The following is a 20,445-nucleotide window of genomic DNA, read 5'->3' as shown; positions in this document are numbered from 1 at the left end:
GTCTTCTTGTCCCTACACATAGGTATGGACTACAGCATAAGGCTTTGTCTTAGGGTTTCTGTTGCTGTGATAAAACACCATGGCCAAAAGCAACTTAGGGTGCAAAGACTTCATTTTCCTTACGTTTCTATAGGACAGATCATCATCCAGGAAAGTCATGGCAAGAACTCAAGGCAGGAACTGAAGCAGAGACCATGAAGGAGTGCTGCTTACTGGCTTGCTCCCCATCCCTTGTTCAGCCTGCTTTCTTATATCACCCAGGATCACCTGCTTAAGGGTAGCACCACCCATAGTAAGCTAGGGATTCCTACATCATCACTGAAGAAAATGCCCTACAGATTTGCCTGTAGGCCAGTCTGATGGAAGCATTTTCTTAATTGAGGAACTCTCTTCCCAAATGGCTCAAGCTTGTGTCAAAATAACATAAAACTAGCCAGCACAACTAACTTTTTTGTCAACTTGACAAACAAACACATTACTGATAAACCATAACCTTTTCTTCTTCATTTGTCCCCAAGATAATATGTTAATATCACAATATAAAACATTCTGACTTTTAAAAGTCTCACAGTTATTAAAAATTCAGTCACTTTAAAACTTTAAAGTCTCTGTAAAACTTCAAAATCTCTTTTAAAAAAACATTCAAAGTCTTAACTATGGGGTCCTGTAAAATCAGATGATAAATATTTTCTTACTCTTAGAAGGAAGAATCAGGACACAGTCACAATAAAATCAAGCAAAACCAAACTTCATCAGTGTCAAGGGTCCAGTGTTGATATCTGAGACCCACTTAGGATCCTCCAGGCTCTGAAGGTCCTGAGCAGCTTGCTCCCCTCTTGGGCCTCCCATCTGCAGCACACACAGCTGTCTCAGGCTCAAGCCAGCTCCACTCCATGGCTGCTGTTGGCCTTGGTAGTTGTCCCACGGCTCTGGCATCTCCCAAATGCTGGTGTCTCTTTCTGAAACTGTGCTGCACTTTTACCAATAGCCTTTTCTGGGCTCTGTTCAAGGACTCTTACTCTGTAACATGCTGCAAACCTCAATTTTCTCCATAACCCCTTCAATGCTGGGCCTTCTGCTACAACTGAGGCTGCACCTTCACCAGTAGCCTCTCCTGGCCTCTCTTTAGAGACTCCAACCCTTTCACACAGTGCCAAGCCTCAGCTGCTCTCCATGACCCCTTCATGCCTTTAAAACCAGTACCACCTTGGTGACTCTTACATGACCAAGTTCAGATGCCAGCATAGGAACAACCTTGGCCACCTCTGGAACACAGCTTCTGGGTGCTCTCAGGAAACACTTCTCAGAAGATTTCACCTCAATGAGGCTGGTCATTTCTTAGCCACCACTAATTTCTCAGCTCAGTCCAACCAGTCCAATTGTCCCAGTAAAGCCAAGTTTTCACTTAGTGGTTCTTAATCCAAAATGTCAACAGCCCTGATAGAGTCTCTAAGAAACTATCAGAACTTCTTTCTGAACCTTGACAAGCCAGGCTGCCATTGTCTGCACTGCTCTTGGCATGCATTCCCACAATAGTTCATTAGACTCTAAGCACTCAATGGCTTTTCTAACCCAAAGTTCCAAAGTCCTTCCACAATCCTCCCCAACACACCTGGTCAGGTCTGTCACAGCAATATCCCACAGCCTGGTACCTGTTTCTATTTTAGCTAGAGTTTCTGTTGCTGAGGTGAAACACCATGACCAAAAGCAACCTGAAGAGGAAAGGGTTTATTTCATTTACACTTCCATATCACACAGTCCATCATCCAGGGAAGTCAGGGCAGGAGCCTGGGGGAAGAGCCGTGAAGGAGTACTGCTTACTGGCTTTTCCTCCATGGCTTGATAAGCCTGCATTCTTATACTATCCAGGGCCACCTGCCCAGGCATGTGAGCTGGACCCTCCCATATCAATCATCAAGAAGAAAATGCCCTACAGACTTGCCTATAGGTCAATCTGGTAGGGGAACTTTCTCAGTTGAGGGTCCCTCTTGCCAAATGACTGGCTTGTGTCAAGTTGATGAAATTAGCCAGCACAGGCTTCATGCAACTGTTGATCAGATCGTTCATTCATTTCCTAAGTTTCTGCACCTGATTCCCACTTCTCTTTCAAAGTGGACTCATCCCTGCTGTGTCCACCAATTAACTTCCCCAGGACCAATTGAGAAACCGTGTCATCTTGGCTCTGACTTCCCAGCAGCCACCAGGAGGGGAACATTTCAGAGTCTCTGCAGCTCCTGCCTTACAGGGAAGTCCAGCTGAGTGCTGGGGAACTCAGAAGTCCCTGCCTGCCTGGGCTGGAGAAACTCCAGACTTTCTAGTTCAATAACATCTGGTGGCGGTTCACAATGAAAGGAGCATCTGCGGGCTAAAATCACTCTCAAGCAAAAGCTCTCAGGAAGATTCAACTTTGGCAATTCCATCTCTGCCATCTTGTGTCTCTAGGGATCTGTTTCAACTCATGGATGCTTAGAAGCCGTAAGCTCCTTCTCAATTGAATTCCAAATGGGATGATCTAGGAAACACACTAAGCCAAAGGTGTGATTAGCTTTGACTCTGGCTTAATCTTTTAATTGTTTAAGTCACTTATCCTGGGGCTGGCCAGATGGCAGAGGAAGAGAGCTTGCTGTGCAAGCTCAAGGACATGAGCACCATGTCACAAAAAGCCAGATCACCCACTCATGCCCTCTGCCCTCCATAGACGGGCAGCGACAGGAGGATTGCCAGCTGGCTGGTTTAGCCAAAATGGTGAACTCCAGGTTCAGTGAGAGACCCTGTCTCAAGGGAAGATGACAGACAAGAATAAAGCAGGACACTTGATGTCTTATGCACATGCACATGCACGCACAAACGCACACAAAATCCAGTACCTTGAGTTTACAAGACACTAACAAAAAGGAACAGAGATAATTTTTTATAAATCACTAGGGGAGGGGAAACCATGATCATAATATAGTGTATGAAAAATATTTATTTTCAATAAAAATCTCTATATGCACTTATAGTATATGAGGCATTTTATATATGCAACTTCACGTTTCAGTACATCTTTTTAAAATTACCACAACATTGATGTTACTTTCTAAAACTCAGAATGGCCTAGAAATTTGCTCCATATCACACAGCTATCAAGGAGCCCAGAAAGAACCTGAATTAATGTCCGTCTAACTCCAAAATGTCCACTTCATAGGCTTTTTCAACACCATGCAACTTTGAATGATTCCATTAGATGTAGCCACAGCATAACTTCACAGGTAAAACCAGGAATCAGTCAACCTGAGTTCTGGCCATTCATTTGACACTGGCTGTCCAACTTAGACAATTCTGTGTTTACTTCTCCTTGTTTCTCATTGTGTCTCTTCAGAGAAAAGTGATGATGAATATCCTCAAAATAAAGAAATACAGAATAACAAATTCATCTAGACTAGGAGAGAAATTATGCCTGTAACAATAACTACTTAGAAAGCCATTTCAGTAAAAATGCTATGTGTCCGTCACCTGAGGTATCCCAGGAAACATAGGAACTCTGCATTACCATGATTTAAAATTAAAGAATTAAACCAGCAAGTAAAAGTGTGAGGAGAGGTGTGTAGGCAGGCAACAGAGAAAAATAAAATCATCAATGAATAAGAAACACCGTGAACACTCTGCCTGGTAAGGCTGAGAAATCGTTAAACTAGCAAATATTAAGAAAACAAGAAAGATACTCCAGGGCAGCAATGAAATATGTTTGCAAATAACAGGAGAACTGCTGACACCCGGGGATCCCCCACTCTGCAGAAGCTGAAATTTCTGTCACTAACTAGAAGAAAAGGGAGTTTGAAGGGCTGATTTCCTGTCTTGCAGGAAATGAGTAAGGATCTACCCTTGGAAAGAAGCTCATGGTGGGCATCTTGCTCACTCTTAGGGACTCTACTTCCACTCTGCCCTACAAGCTACTTATCTGACCTCCACTCCCAGGCTCAACAGCCACTGGGCAGCGTCACTGAATTTCCTACCAACTCTACCACTCCGGCTATCACCACCTTCCTTTCCTCCCCCACCTCCTCCTCTCTTCCCCCTACTTCCTTCCCATTTGGCTATATAAATGGAAGTCTCCCCAATAGCTTACCTTAATCCGAAGCATTCTACTTAATAGTTCCTTCTCCATTGGCCTGTCCCATTGGTAACCTCATCAGAGCCCAGCAATTCTACATCCACCATATATCTGTTTACACCGCCACTGCCCCAGTCCAGGCCTTGACCACTTAACCCCTGGCTGGTGTGGGTGCTGGGAATGGAGCTTGGGTCCTCTGTAGGGACAGCAGACTTTCTTAACCACTGAGTCATCTCTCCAGCTCATCTTGACGCTCTTAGTGTGGCTTTATGATAAGTTTTGGTGCTATATAGGAAGATTGTGGCCTATCTATCTTAAGGAGGTTCATAGGAGCCAAGGTTGGGCAAGTTGGACTGAACAGTGGGATGCCTTCAATCACTGGCTGACACATTTGGCTGATCTCTGTGACAGCCATCCTGTCTGTTCATGGAACCACTCACTGCATTGCTCAGAACCCTCCAATGTTTCTATGTTGCCAGTAATCCAGCATGCACATCAGGCAGCTCACAACCTCCTGTAAACTCCAGCTCCAAGGGATCAGATGCCTTCTGGTCTCCTTGGACACCCAATATGTGGAATAAACACAAATAAAAAAATGTGAAGAATTCCAAAAGGAAGATTTATTTACAACTATGCCCTAATCCAACTTGTGTTACAACGAAAGGGCAGAAGAACCATGTCTGAGCATGCTAGAACTTAGGGAACGAGGCTGTTACATGTGTCCCCTCCCTCTACCCCACTAGATGACGAATTTTGAGCAAATAAATTCTAAAAATAAGAAAGTTAAAAAACAAAACAGTGGTAAGACAAAGGGAACTTTCTGGGACAAATAGAATGTCCTTTGCCTGATAGCTGTCCTCTATTGAGCTAGAATGTGGAGGTGGGTTTTGAGTCCCATATCTAACTACGGCTGAATACCCACCCCCACCCCCAGGTACTAGTTACATAACCATGAGAACACACCCCAATGTCTCTAGCTTCCATGTTTTCTGTGTTTACCCACTGGACATCTATCTAGACAGCAATGTACTCTCTATCTACACATCTACCATCCCTCACCTATCTTTGGTCTCCACCTACCTTTTAGCTACCTACAATGTATACAACTATATACCATATGTCTTCCATCTATCATTGTGAATTATTGAAAGGAAGGGATGATTCCATAGTCAAGAGAATTAACTATGTTCCATCCCAAACTTGACCTACTAAGAAGGGGAGGGATGTTTTTATTCTCCTCTTTGTTAGAATGAGAACTTTCTTACCCTGTTCTATGATTGTTGCCCACCCCCAGAGGGGGCTGCTGCTTTTTTAAATTGATAACAACTTAGTAGCATTGGACTACATTTTAACTGAGTTTAGCTCTCGATACAATAAGCTGCCCTAGGCTTGTCCTTCTGTGTAATCATCTGGTCTGAGGATCTCTGACTTAAGCCTAAGTCTAGCCATAGTAAGCACTCAAGTGTCCACTCATTCCTGGCAATGACCGTTCATATTTAGGGACACATCTTTCTCTAATTCCTCCACTTGTATCTAAAGAGGTAGATGAGATGAGAGGATAAATCAGATAGATCAACTGACCTACCAAACACACAGCTGTGTACAATATCAGCTCATTTGTAACTCATATAAGAGTTCTGCAAGGATGCTCAGGTTAGCAAGGCATCTCTTCTTCCTGATCCCTAGTGACGTCTGTCCTGTGGGCCTACCATGCTGTAGGGCAGTGTTTCTCAACCTGTGGGTTGTGACCGTTTTGGGGTCAAACAACCCTTTCACAGGGGTAGCCTAAGACCATTCTACATATTGGATATTTACATTACAATTCATAGCAGTAGCAAAATTAGGGTTATGAAGTAGCAATGAAATAATTTTATGGTTGGGGGTCACCACAACATCAGGAACTGTAGTGAAGAGTCTCAGCATTAGGAAGGTTGTGAACCACTGCTATAGGATATCACTGAAGACCGTATCTAGGGAGCTAGAGGAGGAGAGATAACGCACCTGCCCAGAAGATTTCAGAGGCCAACCCCACAATAGTGTGTACCACTTCCATTTACACTGACTGGAGCCAACCGTCCCTCAGGATCACAGGCTGAATGCTCAGGCAAAGAAGCTGCCATTGGTCTAGGAAGACACCAGGTTATTAGGAATCAAGGCCAGTGAAAAGAAGGTGACAAGAGAATGAGGCAGCAGTCCAAGTGGCATAGTCCTGACAAAGCAAATGTCACCTTTCAGACGTGTCCTCTGATGGGCCAAAACGGCTGTGTCTCACAGACTAACCAGAGGAAGGTAGAGTCAGGTGCAGCTGCTAAGCTGCAACAAGGAAGAAAGGACATCTCATCCTTGCTCAGGTCCTAGCCTTCTCCATGGGCTCAGGCAAGCAACTTCCAGAGCCTTCAAGAGTCAACCACGGAGACAAGAACATCACCTCCACCTACCTCCCTGGCGTCTTGGAAAAGCCTGGAGTCTATGTGCCCCTGGTCCTTGCGCACACTCCGGAGGTCAAGAGGGTGTGCCTGTCACTTTTCTTCCTGATTCTGAGAACCTACCAAGGTTTCCATAGGGTGACCGGTTCATGGAGAAGGCAGTACCAAGAGTGCCGGACTAGTTCCTGGTCGTCAAGGACCACAACGTGTCCTGGCTCTAAGCAGAATGTTTGAATTCAGATCTGGGCTCGGGGAAGGGCAAATCAAAGAATATCTCCACATGCAAGATCAATAAATGAAGGTGTATCATTTTCCTACTGCCACTCTAACAAATCACCACGGGAGCTTCAAACAAAACCCATTTCTTGGCCTAGAGCTATAGAGAGCTAGGCAAAATTTGTTTTATGGAGCAAAATCAAGGTCTTGAAAGGGCTGCCTTCCTTTTGGAAGGTCCACAGGGAATCTGATTCCTTTCCTTTTTTTTTTTTTTTTGGTTTTTCGAGACAGGGTTTCTCTGTGTAGCTTTGGGCCTTTACCTGGAACTCACTTGGTAGCCCAGGCTGACCTCGAACTCACAGAGATCCGCCTGGCTCTGCCTCCCGAGTGCTGGGATTAAAGGTGTGCGCCACCACCGCCCAGCCTCCTTTCCTTTTTTAAGTCTTAAAAGTTTCCCTCATTCCTTGGCTCATGGCCTCTTCCTTCACCTTCAAACCCACAGTGTAGCATGGACTCTTCTACTTCCTGTCTTGTTTATAAGAGAGGCTAACACTGGGAGGTAGCACCTGGATGATCCAAGAGAGTTTCTCAATCAAAACCCTGAATTCAATTACATGCAGAAAGTCTCTGTGGCCATGTAACAGTCACAGAACCCACAGGCCTTTGGACATATTTGGGAGTCACTGTTGTGCCCTCCTCTGGAAGTATTTTTATTCCACACAGTCCCACTGAAGTTACGGCGGGCGTGGTAATAAGGATGCTCTTAGTGCCATACTGGATCTTTTCAGTTCATCCACAGCTTTCCTACAGTAGTCCAGCTATTATTCCTGTGGTTAGCATTTTGATTAAATGTATCCGAAGTACTTGAAAATGAATTCCAGATGCTTTGCTATTCCCAGGTAGAGCAGAAATAATGCTGAGAAGAGAAGACAATCTCTACATACTTAGCCTGGCCGTTATTTGTGTTAAAGACGGGATGGGGTGGGGATACCTGGACTCTGGCTTTCGCCGAGGGGTCAGGATTCTCCCCTCCACTGCTTCCCAGCACCTCCTCTGCAGAGCTGCCGCCCGCCCCTGCAATCATGAGAAATGTAGGTCAGGTAATCAGTAACCAGCTTTTGTTTACTTTGGGAAAGCCTCGGTACATTAAAAAAAAAAAAAAAAAAATAGGACAGTTCCCATTTCTCAAGGCTGAATCTAGACTTTTCAAAAGAGAAAAGCAAATAAGCCCCTCCCCGCTCTCACTTCCTCAGGCTCAGAACTGGGTCACCAAACTGAACAGGGTTGCCCTTGGAACCAGGGTGGGACTCCCAAAGCTGTACCTTCTTTCTACTCAGCTGCCCATGGCCAAGGACAGAATATGGTTGTTATCCCTGAGATCCTGACTTGGGCTCCTGAGAGAGCACCAGGACCCAGATAAACAGTAACAGCCACACCCATGCCTCACTTCGTTTTGGCCTGGGACATTGGTGACCAATTGGACATTGGTGACTGCTACGAAGCCATACTGTCTGTGTTACCAGTCTCCTGGGAAATTTGTCAGATAGCCTTCAGTGCAGCCTTATACAACCAAACTACTCTTTCAACACAAGGTGATGTGACTTGTGAACCCCAGAGAGAACATCAGCGCAGGCCAGTGTGAGCATCTCCGAAAATCACCAGGAGTGGTCCCCTCACCCGCCATGCAGAAAAGCCTGAGGTCCACACAGCTCAGGACAGGAAGATTCAGACATTTGCCCCAGTGCTTACCGGAGACCAGAAAGGCAGCTCAGCCCGGCCTGAGACTGTAGGCACGAACTGGCCTATTCTACCTGGACCCCACTGGAGTTGCTGTGGCTATCATCATACTCTCACCCAGCCAGGGCAGGGCATCCAGCTGAGGAGGATGAGGAGCATAGCGCTGGTGAGCGATTCGAGGTGCTGCTGGGATGCACCCCGGGCCCGTTTGACAAGCACAGACTTATAAGCAAAGCCTGAGCCTAGAAGTCATTGAGTCTTGTCACTAGTCTGTTCCTATGGGCATCAAGGACTTCCTGGAAGATCACAAAGGAGAAAGGTGATCTCATGGCCACTAAGGTCCAAAACTCTCTGCTTGGCTTTTGGGAGAATGACTGAATTTACAGCACTAGATTTTCAGATTGCCCACGCCACAGGGTGTCAGGCCATGTCCTAGGTCAGTCACTTCTCACTGCTGTTTCAAACTACCTGAACAAACCAACTACAGGGAGAAAGGGTTGATTTGGGCTCAAGGTTTTGGAGTTTCAGACCATGGCCAGCTGGCTACATTGCTTTTAAGCCTGGGTCGAGGCAGAAACATCTTGACAGAAGAGTGTGGGAGAAGAAAGCTGCTCTCATGGCATCCAGGAAGCGGAGAGACGGGGAGGCACCAGAAACAAAGTATGTCAGGGTACACCTCCAAGTTCGTACCATCTCTCCATTGTACAATCAAGTTATGACTCCATCAACAAACAAATCCACGATGAAGTCTGAGCCCTCAAGATTCACTTCCCTTGAATCCCGATTTTGAAACATTGTATTGGGCATCAAAGCCTCCAACACACGAGCTGGGGGTCAGGCATTCAAACTCCAATCATCACACTACATGCCTGCCTGTGCGGTCCTCCTCTTACCTGCTTTAGGACCGCCCGCAGAGGGAGTGGAACATGGGAGGAGCTAAACTAGACCCAGACTCTAGGTATCTGAAGAGGGGAGGGGGGAAGAAGGAGCCAGAGAAGCCTGGGTGGTTAGTTCACGGGGGCACCCCAGTGTGCTGGGCAGAGTCCCTCAATAGAGCTGCTCTCAAAAGGGGCGTCTGGACGGAGGGCTGGAGGCCGACACTCTAGGAAGGTTCCTTTTTGAAGTCCGGGTTTTTAATGTCTGCACGTCTGAATTTATCTGTGGGAAATATGCAAGGTATCGAGTGCCCAGCTTCTTAAACTGTGGGTCACCATCCCCTATGGGGCCATGTTACTGACTGGGCGGAGGCAGGGTGAAAAGACGCATTATCAAAAGCTTTCTGGAACACAGTGGCCCAAAATTCAAAATCCAATGTGTGCCGAGTCTTAGGTGTTTCTGGAAGCCCTCGTTCGAGTTGCATCCCGTGACTTCCCTGCAGGCTGGCTTCTGAGCAAACAGAGTGCCACATGCCGTCACGCCACAGAGGGAGTGACTCCTGGGCTCGGATGTGAGGGTACTGCACGTCACCAACGGCAGTGTTTTCACTGCACGTGGCAAGTTTTCTGCTCTTACAGAAACATGGCGGTTTAATTACAGAAAACAAAGGCTTTTAATATTTTCCACCACCATTCCCAGACAGGTGTCAAGTTAGCATCTCTTGGGATTGCCTTGTGCTACAGCTTTTTAATGGACCGGCTCACGGGGTGAAGGTGCTTGCCACCAAGCCTGGGGACCTTCCTTCGACTCCCAGAACCCATCTGGTAGAAGGAGAGAACTGATTTCCACACCTGTTGTGTGTGGACCCATATATACAGACACACACAGACACACACATTCACACAGACACACACTAAATGTTAATATGTGTGTGTATACACACACACACATATACATATATACACACATACACTTTTAGCAGTGTTTTCTCTTTTTCTCGGATAGCACCCTGTAATATTTTTTCTTGGTTTTTTTGTTTTGTTTTGTTTTTTTTTTTTAACTTAGCTTACAAAGTACTGGACTCTATCGGGCATTTTCACACATACTTGGTTCGTGCCCGCCCTCCTCCCCAGCCCTGCTTTTCTTGCTGCTCCCCTGCTCCCTCTGCAGCCCTCTTTCTGCTTACACACAATGGATAGATGATGTCTGATTTTTTATTTGCTGTTTGAGTTTGCTGACTTAATTTTCATTTAAAAGTTATTAAGTGAATTTTATCTTAGGATTAGGATAACATTTTCTACACTTTCTGAAATGGCCCTAAACATACTTCTCCCACTGTTTTATTACTACATTATATAAAGTAGAATTCTCAGCATTGACTATTACAAATAAAAAAAATACTGACTGAAAACTACTGAAGATGTTCTATATCCCACAATACCAAATACTCAGTCAGGGCTTAATTTTTATATAAAAAATAAATAATCCCACAAATGCACATGATTTGTTGTCGGTAAATGTTTAATCTGTGTACCTATTCTATGTACTCAGATGCTTGGGAGTATATAAAACTTTCTTAGGCAACAAGGGTTATGAGTGGAAACATTAAGAAGCCCTGTTCTGGTGGATATCTGAAGCTTCAGATGAAGGGCCCCACTTTAGACGGTGCCTTTTCCTTATTAAGTCAAGAACCTTCCCCCTTTTGCTCAGAGAAAACACAGTAGAGCCTCTCTCTTCTCTTCGGCAGAAGCAAGTTCTCAGCATCACGGTGTGTGCAGCTCAGGCTCATGCTTACGTGAACGCTAGCACCTCGTGCTGCAGCAATGGGTGTGAGCAAAGGGGCCACTGTGTGATACGTACGAGGAGACGGTGTATACAGGGTGGATACGCTGGAAAAGGGGAGGGTTCCCATCCTGAGGAGGACAGAAGAGAAAGGCAGAGAGAGCACTCATCCCATCCTTCAGGGGTACACACAGCACAAATAACTCAACAGGCACAGAATGCTTTGTAGATGTAACCAACCGTCTTATTAAATAAGAAACACAGAACCAATGCAAAGAAGAAAGCCAAGAGGTCAGAGCTAAGAGCCTTACCTGCCTGCTGTAGCTAGCCTCTTAAGCCAAGAGACCTCTCCAAAAAAAGAGCTACTTCCTGTGTGTTTGTCTTTATATAGTCTTTCTGTTCTGCCTTCTCATTGGTTGTAAACACAAACACATGACTGCCTCATCACTGCCTGTCTGTAGAGACTTCTAGGTCTTCCATGGTATTGAGATTAAAGGCGTGTGTCTCCAATGCTGGCTGTATCCTTGAACACACAGAGATCTACCTAGCTCTGCCTACCAAGTGCTGGGATTAAAGGCGTGCGCCACCGTCATGCTCTTGCTATGGCTCTAATAGCTCTGACCCCCGGCAACTTTATTTATTAACATACAATTAAAATCACATTTCAATACAAATAAAATACTACCATAATGCTTCCTTTGAAATAGTGGTGAGGGGCTCAGAGTCACCTGCCTCTGGCTTGTAGTTCCACTTCTGGTCTCTTTACAGACCCATGGAGCTTCCAAATCTCTATGAAATCACTTTTTTTAAAAAAAAATCACTGATCAAATCGGTCTGGTCAGCCTGCAGCTTTCCAGGAGTCCTGGTACGGGAGGGGGAGGGGATTGGCCTGCCCATTACACTGCTGACTAGGCTGATAATGACGCCACGCTGGTTCCCCAGGTAGGTTGGCCTTTACCAGACTGCTCTTCCTTCCTCTTGTCAAGATTTCCTGGAGCCATGTCAACTCCCAGCAAGGCATGCAGTTGCGACATTATGGGTCTCAGACAGTTTGTGAGAGGGTTGGGCATCCTGGCACTCCAGTAGGGTGGCCTGGCACTGCCTCGGGTGACCAGGATGGAAGTTGCCCTTCCCTTCCCCATGGTTCTCTTTCTGCTTCTGCTCACTGGCTTGATGCCTCTGTCCAAGCCTCCATAGGGACAGAAGGGTGGGAGTGGCATGAGGCCATGATCTTCATGACATCTATGAAAGAGCAATGCAATGGGCAAAGTGTGTGTGTGTGTGTGTGTGTGTGTGTGTTTAAGATTGTCTACAAAGCATCTGAAACCATGCCCGCTGGCTTGCAGCAAGCGGTCAGAGCCTCTTACATTTCCTCCTTCCTCACCGACTTCCCGTATTCCTTCCTGAGTCCTTGTCTACGCAGTTAATGTACAAAGCATTAGAATGTCCACCACCCTTCTCCAACTAAGATATTTGCTCCAGTTCACACCCTCAGCCAACAAGCTCCTGGGATCTTTCCCTGGTAAACTCAACTCCCCTAGTTTAGCTCTGAGTCCCTTACAGCTCTTCCTGCCTTCTCCGGTCCCTTGGCTCGGTGACACAGAAAACAGAGATGAGATATGACCAGAGTCCTGGCCATTCAGAGCTTTCCACTGGATAGAGAACCAGGATTTGTATGTACTACTACTTGAACTAAAGTTCAAGGCCATGTGCTTGGCCCATGTAGAGAATTGAGAGCAGTCATTTCTGTGAGCAGAGGTTCAAGGGGATCAGAGGGCAGAGGAGCAGAATAAAGGCTCTTGGATTGGCTCAACTTGGTTCAACCAAGTTTAAAACTTCTGCTTCCTGCTGGATGGCAGATTCAGGTTAACCCTACAGACATCAACTCACCTATAAAGTAAGGAGAATGGCACCCAGCTCAGGGCAGCGGGACACCTGAGGATTGTGAGTTTGGTGATCGCCTTCTTGTGGCTGCCCAGTAAACACTATTTTCATTCCCACGGGAAAAGCACCAGTGAGAACTCTGAGGCCAATAACTACAGGAAGAGCACAGACATTGTCACATCTGGTCAAACACTGTCACCTCTCCTCACTTAACATCAGAGTGTTAACTAGACTCAACAGACAAGGTCATTGGGAGAACTGAACAGAACAAGCTTATAGCGTGATTAACAGGACACTCATGGAGGGAGCTTCAGGACCTGTCCCAGCTCAGGAGCTCATGTAGCCTGGGCTTCTCTGGTCCCAACCTAGATGGTCTATGTTGGGGCCCAGGGTAAGGCTCTCATAGGAACTGCAGACAGAACAGCACCAGAAGCTCCTGGGAGGTCTTTCCTCATGAGGCTCCTCTGCCCAATTTTGCCAAAACTCTGTGGCTATTCACTTGCGTAACCAATTTCAACACTCAGCCTCTTGGCCCCAGGAATTGCAACCTGTTTGTCTGCAGCTTGCCTGCGATGGACGGTTCACAGGCTCAGCTCCGAGCAATCGGTGCTGCCGTCAACAGTCCACACTTCAATTCGGTGCCTCTGCCAGCTGGACTGCAGACTTGCCTTCGAGTGTTGTTATAACAGTGTGAGTAATCTCTATCGGATTTGCACAGTGTCTTGATCCCCACAGCTGCCCTGCGAGGCTGAATTCAGAGACTGTCCCAGCATGGTAAACAAAGACAGACTTGTGGTGTCCGCCTGGGGTCTTCTGACCTGGTGTTGCTTAGGGTCGGTGATGAAGAAGGGGGCTATCTTGCTGTGTGCTGGGCATGGCAAGGCTCTACAGAGGCTGGGGGGGGGGTAATAGCTGTGCCAGAGATGGCCATGCTTCCTCTCAACTTTATTCAAGGACTCGCCTTATGAGTATTAGAAGATGTGAACCACAAAAGGGAACTGACTTGCTCAAGGGCATGGGATGGTGTGAAGAGACACCATGACCAAGGCAACTCTTATAAAGGAAAACATTTCATTGGGGCTGGCTTACAATTTCATCTACAAACATAAAAATTTGGTGTTTTCCTTGTATGTATGTCTATGTGTACCGGGTGCCCATAGAGGCCAGAAGAGGCCCCTAGAACTAGAGTTACATATGGTTGTGGGTGCGAGAAGTTGAATCCAAGTCCTTTGGAAAAGCAGCTATACTATTAACTGCTGAGCTATCTCTCTAGTCCCCTTGTTTAGAACATTTTTCATAAGGTTTAAGACACCAACATTCAGATCTAGAAGCAGAACATGACCCTAGGGTAGCCCTGTGTTCTTTGTAGACCGTAGACACTAGGGACAGCCACTGGTCTTTCATATTCTTGTGTCTGGCAGATTAAACCGTGTCTTTGCATGTACTATATCTCTTGTCTTCCTCATTGATTTCACTGGGAATCTCAGATAATATGTTCATTCATTTGACTGTGAGTAGACGTTCAAGTAATTCCCAGGCTGGGCTATTACAACAAATAACAATCTATGAACTTGTCTGTGTCCTTGTCAGTCATAAAGTATGCAGATTTTGACAATTAGGAGCTAATTTCTATTAGCTCATCTGCATTTAGAGTTCTATCTCAGCTCTATTTTAGGTGAAGAAAACCAAGGCTTTGAGGCAAGTGACTTGCTCAGGCCTTGCAACCTGGTGGGGCAAAGCTGGATAGGTACCTTGGTTCTTTGAGGCCAGATTTTTATGCTCTCTCCAGCTCCGTTCCTGCCTAAAGATAGAGCTTGTGTCCCAGCCTGAGCCTCAAGCTCAGCTTTACTTGTGGCCTGACTGACATTCTCCCATCCCACTGGATTCTGTGACAATCTTCTGCATAAGTCTTAAGCCTATGTGGTTGACATAAGGACATGCATATTGGTTTGTGAATGCTGAGGGGATGAGTTGATATAATACAGTGCCCTCTGCAGCTCCTGAGAGACCCAGGGCTGGAGAGGAGAGGGTGAGCAGAGAGAATTTACAGCTTTCTGCTCCACTTTCCTTTCATCAAGGTGCCTGTCTTTGTAAAAACAGATCCAACTACTTGAGAATCCCCAAAGCAAGTGATTTTCTCAAGGAGTAGCATTCCGTTGCCCTTCCCTTAGTGCAGGTACAGGGAAGTGAGGGGCTGGGCTTCTTGCTCCCACTCAGTGTGGTCCCTGAAGTAAGCAGGGTGGGAAAGAACACTCTGATATAAACTGTAGTGTTCCATTCATGGTAGAGCTCTAGGGAAGAATGAGAGAACAAGATGAGGTTGGAATAGCTTAATAATGCTAATAGTAATGGTCATCTGTCAGGTACCATTTACAGACTGGACATTATGATAAAGGACATAGATGAAGGTGTCAAGGCCCAATAAGTTCCAGTTCATTAACAATCACAGCAGGGGGACGAAAAGCTGGTTCAACAAGGAGAGAGATGTGCCACCAAACCTGACCACCTGAGTTCGACACTCAGAATCCACAGACTCTGATAAATTGTCCTCTGATTTCCACACACGCACACCCCATGACACACATGCATCCATATACATACACACAAAATAAATAAACAAATGTAATTTTAAGTGATCACAACAGGAGTAGAAATAATGGTCATTAACAGTCCAACAGGTGCCCAAATTTAAAAAATGAGAGTTCTTTCTTTTTGTTGGTTTCTTCACTAACCCTACCCCTAGAACCTCTATGTAGTCCTGGATGTCCTGGAACTTGCTCTGTAGACCAGGCTGGGCTTGAACTCACAGAGATCTGTGTGCCTCTGCCTCCCAAATGCTAGAGTTAAAGGCATGCACCACCACAGCCCAGCAAGCATAATTCTTTAGCCACAAAACCAACCCACTGGCAGGATGATTCACATGGGGGAGTGGCGCCATACCCCCCCCCCCTGTCACCAAAGCTTCCAATCATGCATGTACCGTCACACCTGAGGGCTCAATAGAAAAATCTGATGAAAAAGCCTTCCACACCAGAAGCTTCTACAGCTACTGCCTCCACATAGTGGATATAAATATACTATGCATATATGTTGCTATGGTACTTATCCATTAAGAATATGCCATGTAATTTCCCAACTATGCTTTTTATTGTCTCACTCCACTGAAATCTAAGGTTAAATATGACAGACACCTAGAAAGCAGTGGAAATTTACAGTTGACATTTGTTGAATAAAAATTTAAAAAAGAGAAAGGATGCATAACCCCAGTGGTTACTATTAATGAAGTGTGACATAGTCTTTTGGAACTTGCAGATATACATCCACACACATACTTATACACACTCATCCACATATGAACACTCAAAATTTGGGTCACACCACTTAGTTAGTTTTACTTTCTTTTTGAAGTGTGGAACAGCCACCTCCACTCATTGTTTGGTTTGCAGAATGAGCTACAAGGTAATTGAAGGCAGGCAGGCTAAGGCTCTGCGTAGTCTGGAGTGGGGAGGCAGACCTATGCTGATGGCATTTGGGACGGGGCTTCAGAAGGTATTTCTTTTTCAATTATGTATCCATGCCTGTATTTGAGTGGGTTTGTGTATGAGTACAGTGCCTGTGGAGGCCAGAAGAGGGTGGCATATCCCTTGGAGCTAGAGTTACAGGAGGTTGTGAGCTGTTGAATGTGGGTTCGGAGAAATGAACTTGGGTCCTTTCAAAAGCTAAGTGTTCTTAGCTACTGAGCCATCTCTCCAGTCCCCAGAAGGTATTTTCTTGAAGCTCTACACTGAAGTCCCGAGGTCAGGATAGGCGCACATTTGTGAGTCAGTGCGGCAGGCTAATATTTTGAGAGAAGCTTCTTAGCCACGTGGGTCTCTAGTTAAGGCCACTGATTTACCAAGTTGCACGTGTGGAGTAAGGCAAGAAGTTGGATCAGAGTTGATGTGACTTTCCTGATCCCACACTGTGTAAGGTGTTCAGTGGGGACACAGGAAATACCTGCTCTTGAGCTTGATGTGCACATACCTAACCTAACCACATCCATCTGAAAACACTAATACAGCCTGAGAAATGAGGACTGACACAGGGCGGGAAGACAGCATTTGCCTTCCGGCTAGGTGCTTTGTTCGTGGGGTGGTGGTGAGTCAGGCTTAGCAGTGGGCAGAGAACTCTGGTTTGGGGAGATTACAGAAGAGACTGGAGTGGGTTGGAGTGGACAGAAACTGACTGGTGAGAAAGGAACAAAGACACTTGAGAAGGCAGTAGGCTGAGCAGGCGGCTGGAGAGTCGAGCAAGCACGAGATACCTCAGATTCTTCACAGGGAGGTGAACAATGACAACAGAATTTTACCATGGTTAACTGTAGAGCCTCGGGATAAAGAGAAGAGGAAGCCTGTAGGGAAGTCTATGAATGGTTGAATGTCCATCTAAACCTAGGAAGAGGCTGTTCTATGAAAGTCAAGGCTGAGAGACAACACAAAGATGGAGCTGGTTGACACGAAGGTCAAAGAAAAGGAAAAGACACAATAAGACCAATGTTTATAAGCCACCAGAACCTGGACAAGATTGCAGGAGAGAGAAATAATCAAGTCAAGAAAGCACACGGACAATCTTTTGAGTTCCCTATATTCAATGGGAAACACGGCATAAGATTGTCTTTCATACAGGAGCATCAACAGCAATGCCAATATTAGCGATACTAGGGAACACTTACCAGTCAGAAATAAAGGTGAGCCATTTGTGATGACTAATCTTGGCTGAAATCAACTCAAAAACAAGCCTCTGGGTGGGCCTGTGAGGGTGCTGACTGGGGTGATTAACGGAAGAGGGAAGACCCTCCTTCAGGAGTGGGCCGCAGCTTCCAGTGGCAGCCCGGGTATGAAGGAGCTCCAGGGGGAAAGCAGTGGCTGCCTGTCCACCTTGCTCCTTGCTGAGTGCATCCACCCTGCTGCTGTCACTGCTGCCTTCCTTACCGTCTCCTGGGCCTCCCAATGTGGACCAAAGACCAACAGCTCTTCAGGAATCCTCCAGGTCTTCAGCACCAGAATGGGACTGTTGAGTCATCTGGCCTTGTGGATGGGTTATCAGTCTCTCCAGAGTACAGTCATTGCTGGACTACCCAGCCTGCATTGGGAAAGTCAATCTGATGAACCCCCTTTGTAGTATATATTTATACTATCAGTCATAAGGATATTCTTGTATTATGTATACTTTACATATTGATATTATACTAAATGCATGAACACACATACATATTTATTCATAAACTATTTAACAATTATATGGGCTGAGTATTTTAATTTATAGATGAGTAAACTGAAGCTGTAACTCCTGTTAACAAAGGGTTAATAATATCTAGAATAAAGAAGTAACTCCTAAAAACCAATGAATAAAAATTGGCAAAGAATCTGAGTGCAAATGGTGTTCAGAATTGTTAACTGTGAAAATGCAAATTTAAACACAGTAGTCACATAAGCTAAAACAAACAAAAAAACACAAAACAACCCTCCCCCAAAACCCCACCCCACCCCCACTGACACCAAGTGCTGGGAATGTGGAGAAAAGACAAGTCTCCTACAATGCTGGCAGAAAGGGATGCTGCAGCCACAAGTCTGGAAGCAGCAAGAATCTGCTGAGGCTGAAGACAGGCTTTTTCACTTGAGCAGCTCCACCTCTGGAATACACTCTGGGGAGACTCAGGCTGTTCAGTCGCACACCTCAGAGCCTGGGTCACACATCTGCCATTACCATGCAGGAAGATCAATAAACTGAGGTGTGGCCATTTAATAAGACTATTCTATGCATTAAGGTGGATGGATTATATTTAAGTGAATCATTAGGGAAAAGTCTAGAAAAGATAGAATTGAATAAAAAAAGTTGTGAGAGACACAGAGTATCAGGTAACTATGACTACTGTATACTGTATGGACACATACATTACAACCGTAAAGATGACATAGGAAGGATTCACACAAACTAGAGGTTAAGGAGGAACAAAGATTAAGAATACTGGGAACAGACTAGGGCATTCAGGGGCTGGCAAAATGGTAACCTGAGTTTGATGCCTGGAGCCCATATAAAGGTGGAAGAAGAGAATTTACTTATAAAGTTGTTGTCCGACCTCCACATGTGTTCTGTGGGCATGTTTAACCACACATGTACCACACACACACACACACACACACACACACACACACACACACACACACCTACAATAATAATAATAAACAAGCATAAAAGGGAGCTTCAATTTCACCTGTAATTTTTTTATTTTAAAAGTGCTTGGTGAAATATAAGAGCATCTTGACAGGAATGTTGTGGAATGTTAGTTGAAGATGTGTTACATTTGTTTACGCTGTGGAACATTTGTTTAATGATGCAAAGATGTGTTGCATTCTTTTATGTTGCATTTGTTTAACTCTGTGAAGCTGTGTTACTTTGCCTGTCTAAAACACCTGATTGGTTTAATGAAGAGTGGAACAGCCAATAGCCAGAGAGGAGAGAGAAACAGGCAGAGCTGGCGGGCAGACAGAATAAACAGAAGGAGAAAAAGCAAAGAGGAAGGCAAGGAAAGGAGAAGGAGGAGAGAGGACACCAGGGGCCAGCCACCCAGCTACACAGCAAGCCATGGAGTAAAGAAAGGTATAGAGAATAGAGAAAGATAAAAGCCCAAAGGCAAAAGGTAGATGGGATAATTTAAGAAAAGCTGGCTAGAAACAAGCCAAGCTAAAGTTAGGCATTCATAAGAAAGAGTAAGTCTCCATGTGTTTATTTGGGGGCTGGGTGGTGGCTCCCAATGAGTAAAGAGTAAAGACAACCAGCCACACAGGAGCACAGAGATATGTCTTTAGTAAAACTGCTCAATCTTTGCAGATGTTTTTTCTATATTTTAAATTATTCATTGAAGTGCCTAGTTTTCAATTAAAAAAAAAACCTTGTTATACTTGTACAAAGCAGCATTAAAACCCTTGTGTAGTACAACATCAGTATAAATTATACAAGTGTGTAGAATGAGATTCTCCTTATACATTTTTATGCTTCAAGAGCTCCTGTGTTCTTTAAACTCTGGTTGAAATTAATGTATGAGACAAAACTCCTAGTACGAGAGCAAGACGGCTGAGGGGCTGTGGGCAAAGGTTTGATCACCTTAGCATCATGTCACACCCTTGCCAGTCATTACCATATGCCGGTCACTGTGTTCACACATTATCCCACTTGATCTTCTCTAAAAACTGCAAGTAGACTGGATATCTCCATCTTACAAATTATTTCTATTTTGCAATTGAGACATTGCAGTTAAACACGAGGTTAAGCTGTCTCCCTTCAAAGCCAAGTACTGCAGTTTTGAGGATGAATGGCTAGCTGGGTTGACTGACCCATGTTCTCCTAAGAAAACCCACCTTTGTCTTTCTTCAAAGGTCATCCGGTCACTGT

Source organism: Peromyscus leucopus, chromosome 1 (genome assembly GCF_004664715.2).
Source record: "Peromyscus leucopus breed LL Stock chromosome 1, UCI_PerLeu_2.1, whole genome shotgun sequence".
NCBI lineage: Eukaryota > Metazoa > Chordata > Mammalia > Rodentia > Cricetidae > Peromyscus > Peromyscus leucopus.
This window is presented reverse-complemented; position numbering follows the sequence as displayed.